The sequence below is a fragment of the Salvelinus sp. IW2-2015 genome, linkage group LG4q.1:29 (genome assembly GCF_002910315.2).
Source record: "Salvelinus sp. IW2-2015 linkage group LG4q.1:29, ASM291031v2, whole genome shotgun sequence".
Taxonomy (NCBI): Eukaryota; Metazoa; Chordata; class Actinopteri; order Salmoniformes; family Salmonidae; genus Salvelinus; species Salvelinus sp. IW2-2015.
In genome coordinates this window covers 63443847-63467642 of record NC_036842.1, presented here as the reverse complement: position 1 = coordinate 63467642, position 23796 = coordinate 63443847, and the positions used below count along the sequence as shown (strand labels likewise).

General features: G+C 44.8%; 1 pseudogene; it reads right to left on the bottom strand.

The window, feature by feature from the left end:
• Positions 1-499: 499 nt before the first annotated feature.
• On the bottom strand, positions 500-17416 carry LOC111962342 (uncharacterized; annotated as a pseudogene).
• Between the last annotated feature and the right edge of the window lie 6380 nt (positions 17417-23796).

Here is a 23796-nt window from a genome sequence, read left to right as displayed (position 1 = left end):
CAAGAAAAGGAAATAACATGAACGTTCTTGAAAAGTGCATTAATTTCTCAGACTTTCTACTGAAAAAGTTCAAATGGAATTTGTTCTTCTAATAAAATGCCTGTTACAAGCATTTCGCCTTTACCTGCGATAACATCTGCAAATCTGTGAATGCGGTCAATAAACTTAGATTTTCAATACAGARCCTAAGAAGCAGAATTAAAAGCTGTTGTTCAGAACAGCTTATTCCAGTATTACCAAATACTTACCTAGTTCTCACAAAATACATTTTGATAATGTAAGTTGATGCCCCAGGATGTTACAATGTTCAGAGCACCTTCATATTTAACACATTCACGGGATATCATGATTATCTTGAATCGCTAGCATACTGGCATCATATCCTCCTAAGCATAGGGCAGATCTGGGATGCAAAGACAGGCCATTCTGACTGAGGGAGACAGCAGCCAAAGATATCAGAGAAGATTGATGCATGAAGATGCTTGCTTTTATGAGGAAATTAGTATAGATATTTGGGCTTGTTTAGCCTTTATTGTGTTATGTATTACCAGCATTTTACAGACAATTTCCAGTTAAAAGACAAAAACAGACAAATATAAAACAAAGAATGAAACTTAAAATCGGATCATTTGTTCTGACTGGCTCCTGAACATAGTAGTGGGTCAACTCACACTCATAAAAATTGAGCTGTGAACTCCCAAATAGTCCAAGGCAACTCACAATATTCCATTTCAGCTTGCTGAACTATGGATCCTCTATCTACACATGGCTCTGGATGAGGAGTGCTAGTGTGGGTTCCTGAGGGGGCAGCAGAGGGCACTGAGCTGAAGGAGATCCCACTCCTCAGGCCAGTATGACAATGAGTCCTGATGCTTTCTGCCGTCTGTCCATGGTGTTCTAGAGATGATGTTCTCTCAGCGCCTGGGTGTGTTAGGGAGACCACCTGATCAGACAGGAGAGAGGAACATGGTTGGATAACATTTGTGGATATTGACATGTTACATCAACGTTGCCGTTTTGTATTGTGTGTTGCTGACACAAAGAGGGAAGACACGCCACGTCACATACACATGGTTAGCAGATGTTAATGCGAGTGTAGCGAAATGCTTGTGCTTCTAGTTCCGACAATGCAGTAATAACCAACGAGTAATCTAACCTAACAATTCCACAACTACTACCTTATACACACAAGTGTAAAGGGATAAAGAATATGTACATAAGGATATATGAATGAGTGATGGTACAGAACGGCATAGGCAAGATGCAGTAGATGGTATAGAGTACAGTATATTATATAAGTGAGATGAGTTGTAGGGTATGTAAACTTATATTAAGTGGCATTGTTTAAAGTGCTAGTGGATACATTATACATAATTTCCATCAATTCATTTTATTAAGTGGCTGGAGTTTGATCAGTATGTTGGAGCGGACATAATGTTAGTGGTGGCTGTTTAACAGTCTGATGGCTTGAGATAGAAGCTGTTTTTCAGTTCTCTCGTCCTGCTTTGATGCACCTGTACTGACCTTCTGGATGATAGCGGGGTGAACAGGCAGTGGCTCGGGTGGTTGTTGTCCTTGATGATCTTTATGGCCTTCCTGTGACATCGGGTGGTGTAGGTGTCCTGGAGGGCAGGTAGTTTGCCCCCGGTGATACGTTGTGCAGACCTCACTACCCCCTGGAGCCTTACGGTTGTGGGCGGAGCAGTTGCCGTACCAGGCGGTGATACAGCCCGACAGGATGCTCTCAATTACCTGCTGGGTGTTGAAGAACAGTGACAATTCAACATGTAGAAGCATCAAGAAGTGAAAAGAACATGACGGACAGTTTTCTATGGTCCGTGGCGATAGGACGGCCACCCACTTCTAAATCCCTCTGGTGCGTTTCCTCTAAGATGCTTACATTTAATTTGAATGGAACAAGTGAGGCTAACCTAAGATGACGCGTGACGGGCATGAAACAGTAAAGCATGTGACTAACCTGGACAGGTGAACAGCCCAGGCTGGGGTCCCATATGAAGGCTCTTCAGTGAGGGTGGGGCTCCTCGGGGGCCGTGGTGGTCCTCGATGTAATGGACCGTGGAGGCCGTGTGTAGAAAGGGGGGCGCGAGGGACCATGAGGGGGCCATGGGTAGCAGCGGTGGGGGTTTCCCTAAACCAGGAGGCAACATCTTCGTCCTCTCAGGAAGGGGGCCATCACCTGTCTCAGTGGACGTGGCTGGGAAAGAGAACAAAACAGAAAAACCCAATATAGAAGTATGATATCCTAAAAATACAGTTACTATAACTCAGCATTGTCACTTTTCTAGGATAGTCTAAGAATACAATATCTCCACTACATAATGACAATGCATGGTGTAGTTAGAGACAAGCAATAATCACATTAAGTATTAGCAAATAAGGATATACACTATATTTACAAAAAGTAATGTGGACACCCCTTCAAATTAGTGGATTCAGCTATTTCAGCCACACCCGTTGCTGACAGGTATATAAAGTCAAGCACACAGCCATGAAATCTCCATAGACAAACATTGGCAGTAGAATGGCCTTGCTAAAGAGCTCAGTGACTTTCAAAGTGGCACCGTCATAGGATGCCACCTTTCCAACAAGTCAGTTCGTAAAATTTCTGTCCTGCTAGAGCTGCCCCGGTCAACTGTAAGTGCTGTTATTGTGAAGTGGAAACGTCTAGGAGCAGCAACTCAGCCGCGAAGTGGTAGACCACACAAGCTCACAGAACGGGATCTCTGAGTGCTGAAGCACGTAGCACGTAAAAACAGTCTGTCCTCGGTTGCAACACTCACTTACGAGTTCCAAACTACCTCTGGAAGCACGTCAGCACAGGAACTGTTCGCCTTGAGCGTCATGAAATGTGTTTCCATGGCCGAGCAGCCACACACAAGCTTAAGATCACCATGCACAACGCCAAGTGTTGGCTGGAGTGGTGTAAAGCTCGCCGCTATTGGACTATGGCGCAGGTGAAACGTGTTCTCTGGAGTGATGAATCACGCTTCACCCTCTGGCATTCCGACAGACAAATCTGAGTTTGGATGATTCCAGGAGAGCGCTACCTGTCCTAATGCAAAGCGCCAACTGTAAAGTTTGGTGGAGGAGGAATAATGGTCTGGGGCTGTTTTGGGGTCAGGCTAGGCCCCTTAGTTCCACTGAAGGGAAATCTTAATGCTACAGCATACAATGACATTCTAGATGATTCTGTGCTTCCAACTTTGTAGCAACAGTTTGGGAAGGCCCTTTCCTGTTTCATCATGACAATGCCCCCGTGCACAAAGCGAGGTCCATACAGCAATGGTTTTTCGAGATTGGTGTGTTAGAACTTGACTGGCCTGCACAGAAACGGACCTCTACCCCATCGAACACCTTGGGATGAATTGGAACGCCAACTGCGAGCCAGGCCTAATCGCCTGACCTCACTAATGCTCGTGGCTGAATGGAAGCAAGTCCCCGCAGCAATGTTCCAACAGCTATTGGAAAGCCTACCCAGAAGAGTGGAGGATGCTATAGCAGCAAAGGGGGCACCAACTCCATATTAATGCCAATGAATTTGGAATGAGATGTTCGACGAGCAAGTTTCCACATACTTTGGGTCATATCATTTGCTGTCCTAAATAAAAAGACTGTACTGTGCATATGTACACTATGGTTGTGTGGCTGCACCTTGCAGATGGGTCCTGGCGGTTGTGGAGATACTCTGCAATGGTGCTCAGCTCCTCGGGGTACAGGTGGACTCCATCGGCCAGGAAGAGCAGCTGGCGGGTGTCAGAGGGCACAGCTTCTCCACCTTCTCCCTCTCTAGGTAGTCATCCACCAGCTCGGCCACCTGCGCCCCCGTTTCTGCAGGGTCATTCTGCTGCATCCGCTTCCCAAGCCCACACAAAGTCCATGGCATGTTCCTTGGGCATGTTGCGGGAGACTAGAAGAAGAGGGGTTTGAAGGTCAAAGTTAAAATATTATACAAGTTAATCATACAGGAGGCTTTGCTCTGTTATGTTGCACTTCTTCCAGTTTCTCTTTATATGGAGTTTAATTTTGGTGTCAGGTGAAAATTCAATGCATGACAATAGTGATTGCCTGTTATTTTCTTTCACTGAAAGCTTAATGCAATTTATTGGAAGATTTGCAGTAGATTGGGAATGATGTGATGTGTGTCTGTGCAGGGCATCTTTGAAGATTATTTGAGAGTTTAGGATATACATAAAATATGATGCTCTAGCTAGGCCTATAACAATGCCATATTTTTAAAGCAGGTATGGATGTGGTGAATAGCAAAACGAATTCCAAATATTTTAAGAGAATAATTAGTATAACTTCTTTGAAGGTCTTAAACTACTTTTAAATAGTATTTGTTCATAATATAGAATTTAAGAAATACCTCCATTTAGGCTGTTGTTCATGATTATATAGCCCAGTTCTCATAAAATAGCTTTAGTTTATACAGTGCATTCAGACCCCTTGACTTATTCCACATTGTGTTACATTCCCCCCCCTTCAATGTACACACAATACCCCATAACGACAAAGCGAAAACAGGTTTAGACATTTTTGCTAAAGTATAAAAAATAACAGAAATACTTTATTTTACATGAGTATTCAGGCCCTTTGCTAGGAGACTCGAATTTGAGCTCAGGTGCATCCTGTTTCCATTGATCACCCTTGAGATGTTGCTATAACTTGATTGGAGTCCACCTGTGGTAAATTCAATTGATTGGACATGATTTGGAAAGGCACACACCTGTCTTTATAAGGTCCCACAGTTGACAGTGCATGTCAGAGCAAAAACCAAGCAATGAGGTCGAAGGAATTGATTGTGTCGAGGCACAGATCTGGGGTAGCGTACCAAAAAAATTCTGCAGCATTGAAGATCCCCAAGAACACAGTGGCCTCCATCTATCTTGCTGGGCAGCCAACTCTAGGAAGAGTCTTGGTGGTTCCAAACTTCTTCCATTTAAGAATGATGGAAGCCACTGTGTTCTTGGGGACCTTCAATTATTTGTTTTTCTTATCTTACTTAAAAAAAATGTTTGGGGTATTTTCTTAAAACTGCATCGTTGGTTAAGGGCGTATAAGTAAGGTCTACACCTGTTGTATTCGGCACATGTGACCAATAAAATTTGATTTGAATGTTGCAGAAACGTTTTTGTACTCATCCCCAGATCTGTGCATCGACACAATTCTGTCTCGGAGCGCTACGGACAATTCCGTTGTCCTCATGGCTTGGTTTTTGCTCTGACATGCACTGTCAACTGTGGGACCTTATATAGACAGTTGTAGAAACATCAAGGATGATCAACGGAAACACGATACCGGAGTTCAATTTTAAGTCTCACAGCATTTCTAAAAACCTGTTTTCGCTTTGTCATTATGGGGTATGGTGTGTAGATCGAGGGAAAAATATATAAAGTCCATTTTAGCTTAAGGCTGTAAAATGTAACAAAATGTGGAAAAAGTCATTGGGTCTGAATACTTTTCCGAATGCACTGTATATGATATGTTCAAATAAAATGGCACCACTAAATGAAAGGGGCATAATACATAATTTTTTTGGAACCTTGTTTGAAGCTGTAAAGTTACTTGTCAACTGGTAAGTGGATGTTCTGGCCACATTCAGTGTATACAAAACAGGATCTTCCTTTTAAACGGATGATTCTCATTCAACAATTTAATATGACTTCACGTCCCTGCACTAAATATTTTTATTAAAAAAGGTAAATCGAGAGCTATTTCAGATATTTCTAAGCTGTATAGTACACCTTTAAGAAGCTATTTATAACAGTATAAGCCAAATACATTTTAAGAATGGTCATTGTCACACTCTTTGCTCGTTTAACATTTCCTGGGGATTTATATCAAGCAATTTATACCCGTCTAATGTTACTGCATGTGTTTGTGAATTATTTCAAACCTAAATTAATATTTTGGTGAATAAAGCTATGTATGGARGTATAATGTGAGAGCCTTTGATGATGAGGCGGTCTTAACTGTGAACCACTGAGTTCTGAGGACAACCACAGAATGGAACTAAATCTCCATGGAAACATGTCATGTTCTTTGCCCTCAAATTGTCTCAATTTACAATCATTATCAGGAATGTTTGGTTTGGGGTATTGGGTATTATTGTTCTTCTAGAGATGCATTGTAATTGCTTTCTTAAAAGGGGGCAGGTGATTGTGGGGACTTACTTTTGAGGGATTCTGAAAATTTGATTACTGTGCACGAGGACAGAGCTACATTGGTCTGTTGGACGAGAATACATAAGGTGGAACCGTCGGAGCGGAGATCTTGTAGGGCCCGGGTCAGGCCCAACTCCGCCTGCAGGTAAATCATTTCCACAGAGGCCGCGGTCCTGCAAACAGTGACCTATCGATTTGGGGTAATCCTTTTGAAAGAAGAGAAGAAAGCTGGTTATTGACTTCTGCACACAGACAGAGGGGTACACAGACATGACGTGTGAGAGGAGCAGCTCTGCAGCAGCATGTCCAGGCCTGGCGTCAACAACCACACGAAGACAACTCAACTTTTCACACCTAAACTGAATCGTAACTCTCATCAAGTTGTAGTTAAGTGACCAGTGAAGAGCAGGATAGCTTGATATAGCCATAGGCCTAATATTGTAAAAATGGATGTGATAGGTTGATTCAATAAAGCTGTGAGTTCGTTACTTGTTGCTGTGCATTGATTGTAAATATGCTTATCGTTTGTCTGTTATTAAACATCTTACGACAGTGTTGAAAGAGCACAAACAGTATATACTGACCAGTTACAATTGTCATGCAAACCACTTGTCTACTGTGAGTAAAATAGAATATGTTGAGGGTGGGACAATGAGGTCTCTTGAAGCCCACAACAAGCACATATCATAGCAACACCTGTGATGAATGTTTAATCTATTTTACTGAGCCATTTACTTTATGATCGTATTCTTATCTTTTCTTATTGTTGTTGCATTGTCCAGAAGGAACCTGTACGTAAGCATTTCATTGGACAGTGTACACCATGTGTACCCCATACATACGACTAATAAAACTTAAACCTCTGCTTCATTAACACAGACTATTGTTGATTAACATTGCACATATTGAATTTCTCAGTATGTAGGTCTTTCCTGCTCAGCAATGCTTTTTGGCCTGGGGTGACAATTTCAAAATACAGTATGCATAAAGTTTTGTCCACAAGGACCAAGATGAGTGTGAGTTAACAATGTAAGGATGTCATTGAATAGGACATTCGGGTTTACAGTATTTAACATTGAGAGAACATACAACTTCATAGCACACTGAAGAAAATAATAAATATCAGTAGATAGTGTTAAGGCTGGGCATTTTTTGGTAGGCTATATTCAACTAACATTCTTATATTTGTGAGTGTCAAACTTTTCAGCATGGAAATGATTATATGTTTGCATTTAAGAATGACAGCAAATTCTGTCCTGTTACTACTATTTACACGTGTAGTAGTAGCTACCAAGCAGTGCTAAAGCAGGCTACTTACTGTAGAAAATTAAAACCTAACGTTACAATAAAGGTTACCAGAACTTCTATTTGAAAATGCAGATTGGTTTGAGTGTATAAGCACCACAGAGACTTAAAGGATCTTCCCGTTCTTGGCAAATAAACACGTTTCGTTGATAGACCACATAAGAGAAATGTGAGCTTTCCATTTTGTTGACATCATTCATAGTCCACGTTGTTACCGGAGTAGTCATGCTGTTGGTCTAACTCCTCATAACTGAAAGAGTAACACATTCATGCATGAAGTGATGGTCATGTACCATCTCAATCATTGCCCCCCCCCACCCCCGCCCCTTCTACTCTGCATCCTATGACTCACTGTCCCCTCCCCTTTGTGGCTGCCCACTGGGCACAGACAGCAATTCAACATTGAATCAAGTAATTTCAATGACAAAGGTCCTGGATGGCACAGAGGTCAAAAGCACTGCAATGAAGTGGGGTTCGATCACAGGCTGTGTCACAACTGGCCGTGACTGGGAGCCCCATAGGAGGGCACACAATTGTCCCAGCGCCGTCCGGGGTAGGGGAGGGTTTGGCCGGTGGGGCTTTCCTTGGCTCATTGTGCCCTAGAGACTCCTTGTGGCAGGGCCGGGCGCCTGCAAGCTTATAACGGTCATCAGTCGAACAGTGTTTCCTCCGACACATTGGTACGGCTGACATCCGGGTTAAGCGAGCAATGTGATAAGTAGGCGGCCAGGCAGGTCATGTTTCAGAGGACGCATGACACAACCTTCGAGCCCATTGAGTCGCCGCAGAGATGAGCCAAGGGACCTAATTCGGGGAGAAAACTAAGTAAAAAAAATAAGCTGGTGGCCATACCACCCTGAACACACCTGTTCAGAGTCGGTCCTGGTTAGTACTGGGATGGGAGACCGTCTGGGAATACCTGGTGCCCTAAGCTCCAAAAATGTTATTAATAACGACGTGAAACCACCGTTGATCAACCAGTGTGTGCCCAGTGGGTGAGTGACTCATTGCAAGCTTACAGAAAAGGGCTGCGGACAACAGAGCAAAAATTAAGGAAAACTAAACTTCCAGAGGACCTATCATGCTTTCAATCCCTCCTCTCTACATTCTCTTCTGTATACTTTGCTAAAGCCACTTTCTTTTACAGGCTTCTGCGTCGAACCCCAGGAAACTCCCACCTTCCTCCCTCAATCCTCCACCCCGAACCTCTGAGGATGACTTGGTCAACCACTTTGAAAAAAAAAAGGTTGACGACATCTGTTCCTCATTCACTCAGCCTAGAGTCCACTGGTCCCACTCCCACAAAACTACAACACACAWTGACCTCTTTCTTCCCTCTCTATCCAGATGAAATCCTGAGACTAGTGCGGTCCAGCCACCCGACAACCTGCCCGATCGACCCCAACCCCTCATCCCGATCATCTCTGGAGACAGTCTTCCATTTCTCATCCCTGACCACTGGCTGCACCCCTTCTTACTTCAAAATGTCCAGAGCCCCTATGCTCCTCAAGAAACCAACATCGACCCCTATGACATCAAACAGACCAGTATCCCTTCACAAAGAGCAGTCCCTCGCTATCCCTCTCAGAAACATCTTCTTGACCCTAACCCTACTCGGCTGTCAAATCCTCACACGGCCTCTTCTATCATTGCTATGTGGATGACACTAAAAACATTTCTCCCCCCCTGACAACCAGGTGTTGAAACGCATCTGCGTGCCTGGCAGATATCTTAGCTTGGACGTCAGCCCACCACCTTAAGCTCAACAAAACGGAGCTGCTCTTCCTCCCGGCGAAGGCCTGCCCGCAACAAGACCTCTCCATCACAGTTGGCAACTCCAGTGGCCCCCTCCCAGAGTGCAAATAACCTTGGCGTGACCCTGGACAACACCCTGTCGCTCTCTGCAAACATCAAAGCAGTGACTCGCGCCAGCTCCTCGTACGACACCACCTCACACAGGAAGCGGCGCAGGTCCTAATCCAGGCCTTTGTCATCTCTCATCTGGACTACTGCAACTCACCCGCTAGTGCCATCAAACCCCTGAAACTTATCCAGAACACTGCAGCAATCCTTGTGTTCAACCTTCCTAAATTATGTTGCGTCACCCGCTCCTCCGCACACTCCACTGGTTCCAGTCGAAACCACTACAAGACCATAGTGCTTGCCTAAGGAGCAGCAAGAGGAACTGCCCCTCCCTACGACACCATACACGACACCATACAATGCTGTCTGCCATCTGCCCGGTACAGTTGAAACCGGGATTCAAACATGAAGAGCACACTTCTCCAGCATTCATCAAAGGAGAGCATTTGCTCACTGAAGTCGGTTACGACACCAAACTTTAGTCAGGTCAATACCCTGGTGAAGATGACAAGCACGCAGATGAGCTTCCTTCTGACAGTTTGTGCAGAACTTCTTCGGTTGTGCAAACCCAGTTTCATCAGCTTTTCGGGTGGCTGGTCTCAGACGATCCCGCAGGTGAAGATGGATGTGGAGGTCCTGGGCTGGTGGGCTGGCGTGGTTACACATGGTCTGCGGTTGTGAGCCCGGTTGGACGTACTGCCAATTTCTCTAAAATTACGTTGCAGGCARCTTATGGTAGAGAAATTAACATTCAATTATCTGGCAAAAGCTCTGGCAGACATTCCTGCAGTCAGCATACAAATTGCACACTCCCTCAAAACAAGATAAATCTGTGGCATTGTTTTGTGTGACAAAAGTGCACATTTTTGAGTGGCCTTTTGTCCCCAACACAAGGTGGATCTGTGTAATGATCATGCTGTTTAATCAGCTTCTTGATATGCCACAACTGTCAGGTGAATGGATTATCTTGGCAAAGAAAAAATGCTCACTAATAGGGATGTAAACAAATGTGCAAAATTGAGAGAAATAAGCTTTTTTTCAGCTCATTTTTTTCAGCACACTTTACATGTTGCATTTATATCTGCGCTGAGTAGTATAGGCCTGCCTTCTGTATCAGTGATATGCTAACATGTCAAGCTCTGTTCTCAAAGTAAAAATGTTACAGTAGCTCCCTTGTAAACAAAAACCTTACTAGGCCTGGAGTTTTTCACCGCTTCCTACACACAGGTGTGCCTACTTTATTCTTAAAATGTAGCGGACAGCATAACACCCCAAGTACTGTATCTGTCATTAGCAGATTATGGTGTAATAATAGAAAACCTTTGCATTCATGTTTCGGTGCGTCACCTCACCATCATCCCTCCAACCTGCCATTAACATTTATTAACACTCAACCACGGGATGTTGGCAGACTGTTTAGCTAACGTTAGCTATATTGACAACTAACAATTTTGATAACATTAAGTTACAGCTTACAAGTTAACTACTGCTCAGAGTCCTTGTGGTCGTTCATCCAGTCTTCTCTCACGGGGTATGGTGCTGGTCTTCGAAATGGTCGAAGAGGTTTAACACTACTAAAGAAGGAGATTTACAGTTAGCCAGCTATTAGCATCATAACTAGTTAGCTAATTTCAGCTCTACGCCTAGCCATTCCTTGAAATTTGAGTTAGCTAACGTTACACACTCACAATTTGCTTACACAATAGCTAGCTATCCGGTTAATAGCTAGCTAGCGTTAGTTAGGGTAGCTACAAAGATGACTATAGTCATAGCTAGTTTATTATCTAGCTAGTTAGGATAACTAGAATTGAACTGAATGGCTAACTAGCTCACTAGCCAACTAATGGTAGCTTGCTAGCCACTTACCCTTCGTTTGGGTTGAGGCCGTCTGCCGCCTTGTCCCCACGACGACATTGCACCTTAGCCAGGTGGGACTAATCGCTAAAGAACCTGTGGGAAAATAACAAAATTGTGCTATGTATTTTACCAAACGGGCTAATGTTTGTTTGCAAACACTGAACCGCAAAGTAAAGCTAGGCTAGCGCAGGTCACAAGATCATGTGACATGACAAGTGGGCGGGGTTAGCAACTAAAAATGCACCAATGGAATCGTGCGGAGGGCAAGCTGATCCTAGATATATCTATCTATTCTATACTATATGCACCCGATTGAACTGCAGTCCCATCAAAAAAAGGAGGAAATCATCATACCAATCACACCATTAATATATACAAAAGTATGTGGACACCCCTTCAAATTAGTGGATTCTGCTATTTCAGCCACACCCGTTGCTGACAGGTGTATAAATCGAGAACACAGCCATGCAATCTCCATAGACAAACATTGGCAGTAGAATGGCCATACTGAAGTGCTCAGTGATTTTCAACATAGCACCGTCATAGGATGCCACCTTTCCAACAAGTCCGTTCGTCAAATTTCTGCCCTGCTTGAGCTTCCCCGGTCAACTGTAAGTGCTGTTATTGTGAAGTGGAAACGTCTAGGAGCGATAACGGCTCAGCCACGAAGTGGTAGACTCACAGAAGGGGACCGTGGAGTGTTGAAGTGCATAGCGCGTAGAAATCGCCTGTCCTCGGTTGCAACACTCCGAGTTCCAAACTGCCTCTGGAAGCAACGGTCAGCACAAGAACTGTTCATCGGGAGTTTCATGAAATGAGTTTCCATGGTCGAGCAGCCGCACACAAGCCTAAGATCACCATGCGCAATGCAAAGTGTCGGCTGGAATGGTGTAAAGCTCGCCGCCATTTTACTCTGGAGCAGGGGAAACTCGTTATCTGGAGTGATGAATCACGCTTCACAATCTGACATTCCAACGGACGAATCTGGGTTTGGTGGATGCCAGGAGACCGCTACCTGCCCGAATGCATAGTGCCAACTGTAAAGTTTGGTGGATGAGGAATAATGGTCTGGGGCTGTTTTTCATGGTTCGGGCTAGGCCCCTTGACATTCTAAACGATTCTGTGCTTCCAACTTTGTGGAAACAGTTCGGTGTGGAAGAACTTGACCGGCCTGCACAGAGCCCTGACTTCAACCCCATCGAACCCCTTTGGGATGAATTAGAACGCAGACTGCGTGCCAGCCTAATCGCCCAACATCAGTGCCCGACCTCACTAATGCTCTTGCGGCTGAATGGAAGCAAGTCCCCTAACCAATTTTCCAACATCTATTAGAAAGTCTTCCCAGAAGAGTGGAGGCTGTTGTGGCAGCAAAGGGGGTACCAACTCCATATTAATGCCCATGATTTTGGAATGAGAGGAGCAGGTGTCCACATACTTTTGGTAATGTAATACATCTATCTATCTAAACTCTATCTATCTAAACTTTCAGGACCTTGTCTTTCAAAGATAATTCGTAAAATTCCAAATGACTTCACAGATCTTCATTGTAAAGGGTTTAAACACTGTTTCCCATGCTTGTTCAATTAACCATAAACAATTAATGAACATGCATCTGTGGAACGGTCGTTAAGACACTAACATCTTACAGACGGTAGGCAATTAAGGTCACAGTTATGAAAACTTAGGACACTAAAGAGGCCTTTCTACTGACTCTGAAAAACACCAAAGGAAAGATGCCCAGTGTCCCTGCTCATCTGTGTGAATGTGCCTTAGGCATGCTACAAGGAGGCATGAGGACTGCAGATGTGGCCAGGGCAATAAATTGCAATGTCCGTACTGTGAGACGCCTAAGACAGCGCTACAGGGAGACAGGTTTGACAACTGATCGGTACATCCGAACATCACACCTGCGGGACAGGTACAGGATGGCAACAACAACTGCCTGAGTTACACCAGGAACGCATAATCCCTCCATCAGTGCTCAGACTGTCCGCAATAGGCTGAGAGAGGCTGGACTGAGGGCTTGTAGGCCTGTTGTAAGGCAGGTCCTCACCAGACATCACTGGCAAAAACGTTGCCTATGGGCACAAACCCACCGTCACTGGACCAGATAGGATTGGAAAAAAGTGCTCTTCACTGACGAGTTGCGGTTTTGTCTCACCAGGGGTGATGGTCGGCTTCGCATTTATTGTCGAAGGAATAAGCGTTACACCGAGGCCTGTACTCTGGAGTGGGATCGATTTGGAGGTGGAGGGTCCGTCATGGTCTGGGGCGGTGTGTCACAGCATCATCGGACTGAGCTTGTGTCATTGCAGGCAATCTCAACGCTGTGCGTTACAGGGAAGACATCCTCCTCCCTCATGTGGTACCCTTCCTGCAGGCTCATCCTGACATGACCCTCCAGCATGACAATGCCACCAGCCATACTGCTCATTCTGTGAGTGATTTCCTGCAAGACAGGAATGTCAGTGTTGTGCCATGGCCAGCGAAGAGCCCAGATCTCAATCCCATTGAGCACGTCTGGGACCTGTTGGATCGGAGGGTGAGGGCTAGGTCCATTCCTCCCAGAAATGTCCGGGAACTTGCAGGTGCCTTGGTGGAAGAGTGGGGTAACCTCTCACAGCAAGAACTGGCAAATCTTGTGCAGTCCATGAGGAGGAGATGCACTGCGGTAGTTAATGCAGCTGGTGACCACACCAGATACTGACTGTTACTTTTGATTTGAACCCCCCTTTGTTCAGGGACACATTCCATTTCTGTTAGTGACATGTCTGTGGAACTTGTTCAGTTTATGTCTCAGTTGTTGAATCTTATGTTCATACAAATATTTACACATGTTAAGTTTGCTGAAAATAAACGCAGTTGACAGTGCGAGGACGTTTCTTTTTTTGCTGAGTTTATCTATCAGTGTATAGGAGACGTTKTACCCACTGTGACTATTAAAACCTACCCTAACCAGAAACCGTGGATAGATGGCAGCATTTGCGCAAAACTGAATGGGCGAACCATCACATTTAACCATGGCAAGGTGACTGGGAATATGGCCGAATACAAACAGTGTAGGTATTCAAGATGGCGTAGCAGTGTAGACGTGTTTCTTTAGTCCTCTCGTGTACGTTTGTATTTTTTMGTATTTCTTGTATATATTTWAAMAWWWWWWTTCTATCTCTTTTCGATTTTTAATTCGATTATACCTTCCGGTAACCTACCTCACCCAATGTGATACGGAATCGCTATTATTTTTTAACTTTGGAACACTTTCAAGAACCCCCAGTAGCTAACCAGCTAATCAGCTACAAGCTAATTTAGCCATTTTTTGCCGCTGCTAGCAGCTTTTACCTTCTGCACAGACACCAGCCCTGTTATTAGCCTGGATATTACTCACCAATTTACCAGCATCTCTCTCTCTTCTCTCGACAACAACGCCGGATTCCTGCCGTAATCCCTGAGCCACTACTTCTGATCCTCACAGCTAGCTTGCAGCTAGCGCAGCTAGCGCCACTGCCACGAAGCTAGCACCAGTTAGCAAACACAATTCTACAATTCACAACCTCTCTTTCGCCATCGCCATCCGGCTTGGATTCTCTGTCGACACGACCACGTCTGGTCTGCAGACGAATACCCCATCCGCTGTGCCCTCAACCGGCCTCCGTCTGAGCAGACCACCCCCGGGCTACTAACTTTAAACGCCGCGTGCTAGCTTAGTGGAGGCTCCCTGCTCCTCTACGGCTGCCCCCTGGACACTATGTCACTTGGCTACATAGCTGATGCCTGCTTGACTGTCCATTAATTCACGGTACTCCATTCTGTTTATTTGTGTTTTATCTGTCGGCTTCTGTGCTTTAACTCAGGATCTGTGTGTAGTTAATCCGACCCTCTCTGCCTAGTCGTCGCCATTTTTTACCTGTTGTTGCTGTGTTAGTGGACTAGCTGCTGTAATCTTACCTGTTGTTTTAGCTAGCTCTCCAATCAAGACCTGCAATCACTTTATGCCTTATTGTTGTCTCTCTCAAATATCAATATGCCTTGCATACTGTTGTTCAGGCTAGTTATCATTATCATTGTTTTGGTTTGCAATGGACCCCGTAGTTCCACTCTCCGTACCTCTGATACCTCCTTTGTCCCACCCCCCACACATGCGGTGACCTCACCCATTGAGACCAGCATGTCCAGAGATACAACCTCTCTTATCATCACCCAGTGCCTGGGCTTGCCTCGCTGTACCCGTGCCCCACCATACCCCTGTCTGCACATTATGCCCAGAATCTATTCTACACGCCCATAAATCTGCTCCTTTTATTCTTTGTCCCCAACGCTCTAGGCGACCAGTTTTGATAGCTTTAGCCGCACCCTCATCCTACTACTCCTCTGTTCCTCGGTGATGTGGAGGTAAACCCAGGCCCTGCATGTCCCAGTCACCCTCTTTGTTGACTTCTGTGATGAAAAAGCCTTGGCCTCATGCATGTCAACATCAGAAGCCTCCTCCCTAAGTTTGCCTTACTCACCGCTTTAGCACACTCTGCCAACCTGATGTCCTTGCCGTGTCCGAATCCTGGCTTAGGAAGGCCCCAAAAATTCTGGGATTTCCATACCAACTATATCACTTTCCGTCAAGATAGAATGCCAAAGGGGGAGGAGTTGCAATCTACTGCAGAGATAGCCTGCAAAGTTCTGTCATACTTTCCAGGTCTATGCCAAAACAGTTCGAACTTCTAATTTTAAAAATTAATCTCTCCAGAAATAAGTCTCTCACTGTTGCCGCCTGCTACCGACCCCTCAGCTCCAGCTGTGCCTGGACACCATCTGTGAATTGATCGCTCCCATCTAGCTTCAGAGTTTGTTCTGTAGGTGACCTAAACTGGATATGCTTAACACCCCGGCAGTCCTACAATCCAAGCTTGATGCCTCAATCTCACACAAATCATCAAGGAACCCACCAGGTACAACCCTAAATCCGTAAACATGGGCACCCTAATAGACATTATCCTGACCAACCTACCCTCCAAATACACCTCTGCTGTCTTCAATCAAGATCTCAGCGATCACTGCCTCATTGCCTGTATCCGCCACGGGTCCGCGTCAAACGACCACCTCATCACTGTCAAACGCTCCCTAAAACACTTCTGCGAGCACAGGCCTTCTAATCGACCTGGCCCGGGTACCCTGGAAGGATATTGACCTCATCTATTGACCTCATCCCGTAGTTGAGGATGCCTGGTCATTCTTTAAAAGTTACTTCCTCACCTTATATGACAAGCATGCCCGTTCAAAAATGCAGAACCAGAACAGATATAGCCTTGGTTCACTCCAGACCTGACTGCCCTCGGACCAGCACAAAAAACATCCTGTGGCGAACTGCAATAGCATCGAAGACCCCCGCGATATGCAACTGTTCAGGGATCAGGAACCAATACACGCAGTCAGTCAGGAAAGCAAAGGCCAGCTTTCAAGCAGAAATTTGCATCCTGTAGCTCTAACTCCAAAAAGTTCTGGGATACTGTAAAGTCCATGGAAAACAAGAGGACATGCACTCCTCCCAGCTGCCACTGACTGAGGCTAGGTAACACGGTCACCAACTGATAAGTCCGTGATAAATCGAAAACTTCAACAAACTTTCTCAATGGCTGGCATGCTTCCTCCTGCGACTCCAACCTTGGCCAACAGCCCCGCCCCGCTGCTACTCGCCCAAGCCTCCCCAGCTTCTCCTTTTACCATATCCAGATAGATGCAGAATGTGTACTTGTTGTTATTTAGCTGGAAAACCTGTGGGACTGTGACGCCACACCGAGGATCACGACTTAGGATGATGTACAAGTGCGGAACCCCCTAATATTTTGGATGCAGAAAACGGGTGGTCCGCCTGAGCGCGCATGATATTACTCTTGTAAGTGTGCTTGGTGGTCACACAGACCCTCTGCGCTGATATTAGTTAATATATTAGCTCATGAAGTGGGCTGCAGGTGCACGCGTCATGATCATGTTCCGTGGTGTGCCGATTGCGCGGCGAGAGACGTCACCATACGCCGCACAAACACCATGTATCAGGACCGATTACAGTTTCATCATACTGCCCTGAAGCGTCATATATAAGGGTGCTGTTCGCTTAAGCCGTGCTTAACAGATCACTGACCAATCTCGATCCCATAGTACGGCTGGTGTCTCCGCTGTGCAATCTGGGTGCGCCGCGCTATCGCTGGGTGCGACATACCAGCTCAACCGTAAAGACGGCATCGTACTTATTACACATATCATAAGCCGCCAATCACGATAGAAGACATTTTGTATGAGACGGGTCGTCTCTTCATCAGCAAGCAGATGGCCAGAAGAAGAGCTCTCTCGCTGTCTGTCATTCATCGGTTATCCTTACCAGTCGGTGCTATTTGATCACTCGACTGTGCATTTGGTTTCGGCCCTTTACTGCTCGCGGAGGACCAGAGTTCAAGTCAAGTGTGGACAATCATCGGAGACGTAGGCATAGTTGGATGGGCTCCTCTGGGAGTGCTTCACCAGACTCCGGAGGGTACCTACATGGTGTCCGAAAGTTTCAGTCGTCGGGCCGGTACGGTCGTGGTAGTGGCAATGGTAATATTAGTTATGCTGCCACTCTCGCGCTGCGGGCGATTCCCTGATCCACCCTACTACGCAGACGAACACTTATATCCTCACTCACTCCTGTCCATGCACACTCTCACTAGTTGGGAACGATGTGACTATTATACTCCAAACGAGCTTCAATGCCTCTCGGGATACAACCGAGCGCACTATCTAGTGAGCACCCAACTGCATCTAGTAATTTAGCCGACTAAGAAGTAAACACCAGAATGTGCATGCGCTCGTTTCAGCTTGAATCGGTTGTCTCGCCATCGCCGAAGACGCCTTATTGCACACGCTGTGGGGCTAGCATCAACCGGACCTCTGGCGCAGTATACGCGACCCTAGCAATACGATAGACCTCTTATACCAGTACCTAGGTGATCGCGCGTAGACCTCGAAACTCTCCTTATCCCAGATCCTGGAATGTGACAAGATTCTCCAATCCAAATCAAATCAAAGAGATCGGCTTATAGCTAGCTCTAGCTGCTCGCTGCGTTCTTATGCTTCACTAAGCAGCAATCTTACGAGCTTCTAGTAAAAGCTGACTATACTACCGATGCCTCGACTTCGGCGATGTCATCTATTAGACAGAAATAGCTTGATTGAGCTGTGATCATTCCAGTAGTGTCGCGAGAAGTTTCTACTCACAGGTTATTTTACGCGTGATGCAAACTAAGAGTTGCTCACGGGATGACACCTCTAGATACGACCCACGTGACTGTATGCATAAAGGATTTGCCTGTTGCTAGCTTCATTCTATGTGTTCATCGGATATTCGGTCGTCCAGACCCACTGGCTTCCAGGTCATCTACAAAGGCTTATGCTAGGTAAAGTGCGCCCTTATCTCAGTTCACTGTCACGATGGCTACACCCACCCGCAAGCACGCGCTCCAGCAGGGTATCTCACTGATCATCCAAAAGCAACACCTCATTTGGCCGCTTTCCTTCCAGTTCTCTGCTGACCTCGCGAAACTGGAACGAATTGCCAAAATCTCTGCAGTTGGAGACTTTTATCTCCGCTCAACAAACTTTAAAAATCTGCTATCCGGCAGCTAACCGGATCGCTGCAGCTGTACATCGTCCATCTTAAACTAACACCACCCAATTTACGCTACCTCACCCCCCTACTGCTTTTATTTAATTTACTTTTCTGCTCTTTTTGCACACCAGTATCTTCTTCTTGCACATGATATCTGATGCTTTATCACTCCAGTGTTAATCTGCTAAATTGTAATTATTCGATTTATTGCCTACCTCATGCCTTTTGCACACATTGTATATAGATTCTCTTTTTTTTCTACCATGTTATTGACTTGTTTATTGTTTACTCCATGTGTAACTCTGTGTTGTCTGTTCACACTGCTATGCTTTATCTTGGCCAGGTCGCAGTTGCAAATGAGAACTTGTTCTCAACTAGCCTACCTGGTTAAATAAAGGTGAAATAAAAAAATAAATAAARAAAATTCCCTCCGTTAGGCAATCAAACAGGAAAAACGTCAGTATAGAGACAAAGTGGAATCGCAATTTAATGGCTCAGACACGAGACGTATGTGGCAGGGTCTACAGACAATCACGGACTACAAAGGGAAAACCAGCCACGTTGCGGACAACGACGTCTTGCTTCTGGACAAGCTAAACACCTTCGCCTGTTTTGAGGATAACACAGTGCCACTGACGCGGCCCGCTACCAAGGACTGTGGGCTTTCCTTCTCCGTGGCCGACATGAGTAAGACATTTAAGCGTGTTAATCCAGACCAGCTGGCTGGAGTGTTTACGGACATAATCAATCTCTCCCTATCCCAGTTTACATTTAAAGTTGTTAACCCTCGCAAGGCTGCCGGCCCAGACAGCATACCTAGCCGCGTCCTCAGAGCATGCACAGACCAGCTGGCTGGTGTGTTTATGGGCAATCTCTCCCTATCCCAGTCTGCTGTCCCCACATGCTTCAAGATGTCCACCATTGTTCCTGTACACAAGAAAGCAAAAGGTAACTGAACTAAATGACTATCGACCCGTAGCACTCACTTCTGTCATCATGAAGTGCTTTGAGAGACTAGTCAAGGATCATATCACCTCTACCTTACCTGACACCCTAGACCCACTTCAATTTGCTTACCGCCCCAATAGATCCACAGACCATGCAATTGCCATCGCAATGCACACTGCCCTATCCCATCTGGACAAGAGGAATACCTATGTTATAATGCTGTTCATTGAATATAGCTCAGCATTCAACACCATAGTACCCTCCAAGCTCATCACTAAGCTTGAGGCCCTGGGTCTGAACCTTCCCTGTGCAACTGGGTCCTGGACTTCCTGACGGGCCTCCCAGGTGATGAAGGTAGGAAAAAACACCTCCGCTTTGCTGATACTCAACACTCGTCCCCCACAAGGATGTGTGCTCAGCTCGTCCTGTACTCCCTGTTCGCCCATGACTGCATGGCCATGCACGCCTCCAACTCAATCATCAAGTTTGCAGATGACACAACAGTAGTAGGCCTGATTACCAACAATGACGAGACAGCCTGCAGGGAGGAGGTGAGGGCCCTGGGAGTGTGGTGCCATGAAAATAACATCTCACCCAACGTCAACAAAACAAAGGAGCTGATCGTGCACTTCAGGAAACAGCAGAGGGAGCACTCCCCTATCCACATCGATGGGACCGCAGTGGAGATGGTGGAAAGCTTCAAGTTCCTCAGTGTACACATCACTGGCAAACTGAAATGGTCCACCCACACAGAAAGTGTTGTCAAGAAGGTGCAACAGCGCCTAATCAACCTCAGGAGGCTGAAAAAAGTTAGCTTGGCACCTAAAACCCTCAAAAACTTTTACAGATGCACAGTTGAGATCATCCTGTCAGGCTGTATCACCGCTTGGTACAGCAACTGCACCGCCCACAACCGCAGGGCTCTCCAGAGGGTGGTCTGGTCTGCCCAACGCATCACCAGAGGCAAACTACCTGTACTCCAGGACACATACAGCCCCTGATGTCACAGGAAGGCCAAAAAGATAATCAAGGACAACAACCACCCGAGCCACTGCCTGTTCACCCCGCTATCATCCAGAAGGCGAGGTCAGTACAGGTGCATCAAAGCTGGGACCGAAAGACTGAAAAACAGCTTCTATCTCAAGGCCATCACTAGCACAGACAGGCTGCTGCCCTATATACATAGACTTGGAATCACTGGCCACTTTAATGGGACACTAGTCATTTTAATAATGTTTACATATTTTGCATTGCTCACCTCATACACTTGAAGTCGGAAGTTTACATACACCTTAGCCAACTACATTTAAACTCAGTTTTTCACAATTTCTGACATCTAATCCGAGTAAAAATTCCCTGTTTTAGGTCAGTTAGGATCACCACTTCATTTTAAGACATTTAAAATGTCAAAATAATAGTAGAGAGTGATTTATTTCAGCTTTTATTTCTTTCATCACATTCCCAGTGGGTCAGAAGTTTACATACACTCAATTAGTATTTGGCAGCATTGCCTTTAAATTGTTTAACTTGGGTCAAGTGTTTCAGGTAGCCTCCCACAAGCTTCCTACAATAAGTTGGGTGAATTTTGGCCCATTCCTCCTGACAGAGCTGGTGTAACCGAGTCAGGTTTGTAGGTCTCCTTGCTCGCACACGCTTTTTCAGTTCTGCCCACAAATGTTCTATAGGGTTGAGGTCAGGGCTTTGTAATGGCCACTCCAATACCTTGACTTTGTTGTCCTTAAGCCATTTTGCCACAACTTTGGAAGTATGCTAGGGGTCATTGTACATTTGGAAGACCCATTTGCGACCAAGCTTTAACTTCCTGACTAATGTCTTGAAATGTTGCTTCAATATATCCACATAATTTCCCTCCCTCATGATGCCATCTATTTTGTGAAGTGCACCAGTCCCTCCTGCAGCAAAGCACCCCCACAACATGATGCTGCCACCCCCGTGCTTCACGGTTGGGATGGTGTTCTTCGGCTTGCAAGCCTCCCCCTTTTTCCTCCAAACATAACGAGGGTCATTATGCCCAAACAGTTCTATTCTTCCTTGCTGAGCTGCCTTTCAGGTTATGTCGACATAAGACTCATTTTACTGTGGATATAGATACTTTCTGCACCTGTGTACTCCAGAATCTTCACAAGGTCCTTTGCTGTTGTTCTGGGATTGATTTGCACTTTCGCACCAAAGTACATTCATCTCTAGGAGACAGAATACGTCTCCTTCCTGAGCGCGTATGACGGCTGCGTGGTCCCATTGGTTTATACTTGCGTACTATTGTTTGTACAGATGAACATGGTACCTTCAGCGTTTGAAATTGCTCCCAAGGATGAATCAGATTGTGGAGGTCACAATTTTGTTTCGGGTCTTGGTTGATTTCTTTTGATTTTCCCATGATGTCAAGCAAAGAGGCACTGAGTTTGAAGTAGGCCTTGAAATACATCCACAGGTATCAAATCAAATCAAGTTTATTTTATATAGCCCTTCGTACATCAGCTAATATCTCGAAGTGCTGTACAGACACCCAGCCTAAAACCCCAAACAGCAAGCAATGCAGGTGTAGAAGCACTGCAGGTGTAGGTACACCTCCAATTTGACTCGAATGATGTCAATTAGCCTACCTATCAGAAGCCTTCTCAAAGCCATGACATCATTTTCTGGAATTTTCCAAGCTGTTTAAAGGCACAGTCAACTTAGTGTATGTAAACTTCTGACCCACTGGAATTGTGATACTGTGAATTATAAGTGAAAAAATCTGTCTGTAAACAATTGTTGGAAAAATTACTTGTGTCATGCACAAAGTAGATGTCCTAACCGACTTACCAAAACTATAGTTTGTTAACAAGAAATTTGTGGAGTGGTTGAAAAACGATTTTTAATGATTCCAACCTAAGTGTATGTACACTTCCGACTTCAACTGTATGTATATACTGTATTCTATCCTTTCTACTGTATCTTAGTCTATGCCGCTCTGACATTGCTCTCCCAAATATTTATATATTCTTAATTCCATTCCCTTACTTTAGATTTGTGTGTATTGTTAGATATTACTGTTAGATATTACTGCACTGTTAGAGCTAGAAACAAAAGCATCTCGCTACACCCGCAATAAAATCTGCTAAACACGTGTATGTGACCAATAAAAATTGTACCATCCTGTTTATATGTATATCTTTTGTACCACTTGCTTGGCAGTGGTAATATGTTTCTCCAAGGTCAGGGTTGTTACAATAGGGATCAACAGTGAAATTGATATTACGTTGTTTCCATTGCCAGATGATCAACCCTTGAATAAGAGATGATTCATTCATCATATCTGCAGTCGATAATATCTACTTGGAATATAAATTACTCTTTTTTTTTTTACCATGTGCTTTTGAAATTGGTTTTATATGATTATTTCTGTCTTTAATTAAGTTAAGCAGACTAAAGCCCTCAAATTAGGATGCATTGGAATTAAAGCAGCTTTTCCAATTCACTCCTGTGAGGATAAAAAAACGAATCAATCAAATGTTATTTTGCCGGCGGTGCAATGTCATGCCTTAAAACCGTAACTTCAAGGATTTTGTCATTCAATTCCAAAGCAATTTGAGAAGGGCTCAAATTGAATGCCGTGCAAAGAGATGAAAATATCTCAAAATTACAGTGGGTATTATAAGTATTCACCCCCTTGGATTTTTTCCTATTTTGTTGCGTTACAAAGTGGGATTTAGATTAATTTAATTGTGATTTTCTACACAAAATGCTCTGTCAAAGTGGAAGAAAATTTGTATTTTGAACAAATAAAAATATGAAAAATAAAACACTACTATACCTTGATTATATTAGTATTCAACCCCCTGAGTCAATGTCAATACATCTTTGGCAGCTATTACAGCTGTGAGTCTTCTTGGGTTACTCTTTAAGAGCTTTGCACCCATGGATTGTGCAATATTTTCCCATTATTCCCATTATTCTTCTCAAAATTCTTCCAGCTCTGTCAAGTTGTCAGAGATCATGGCT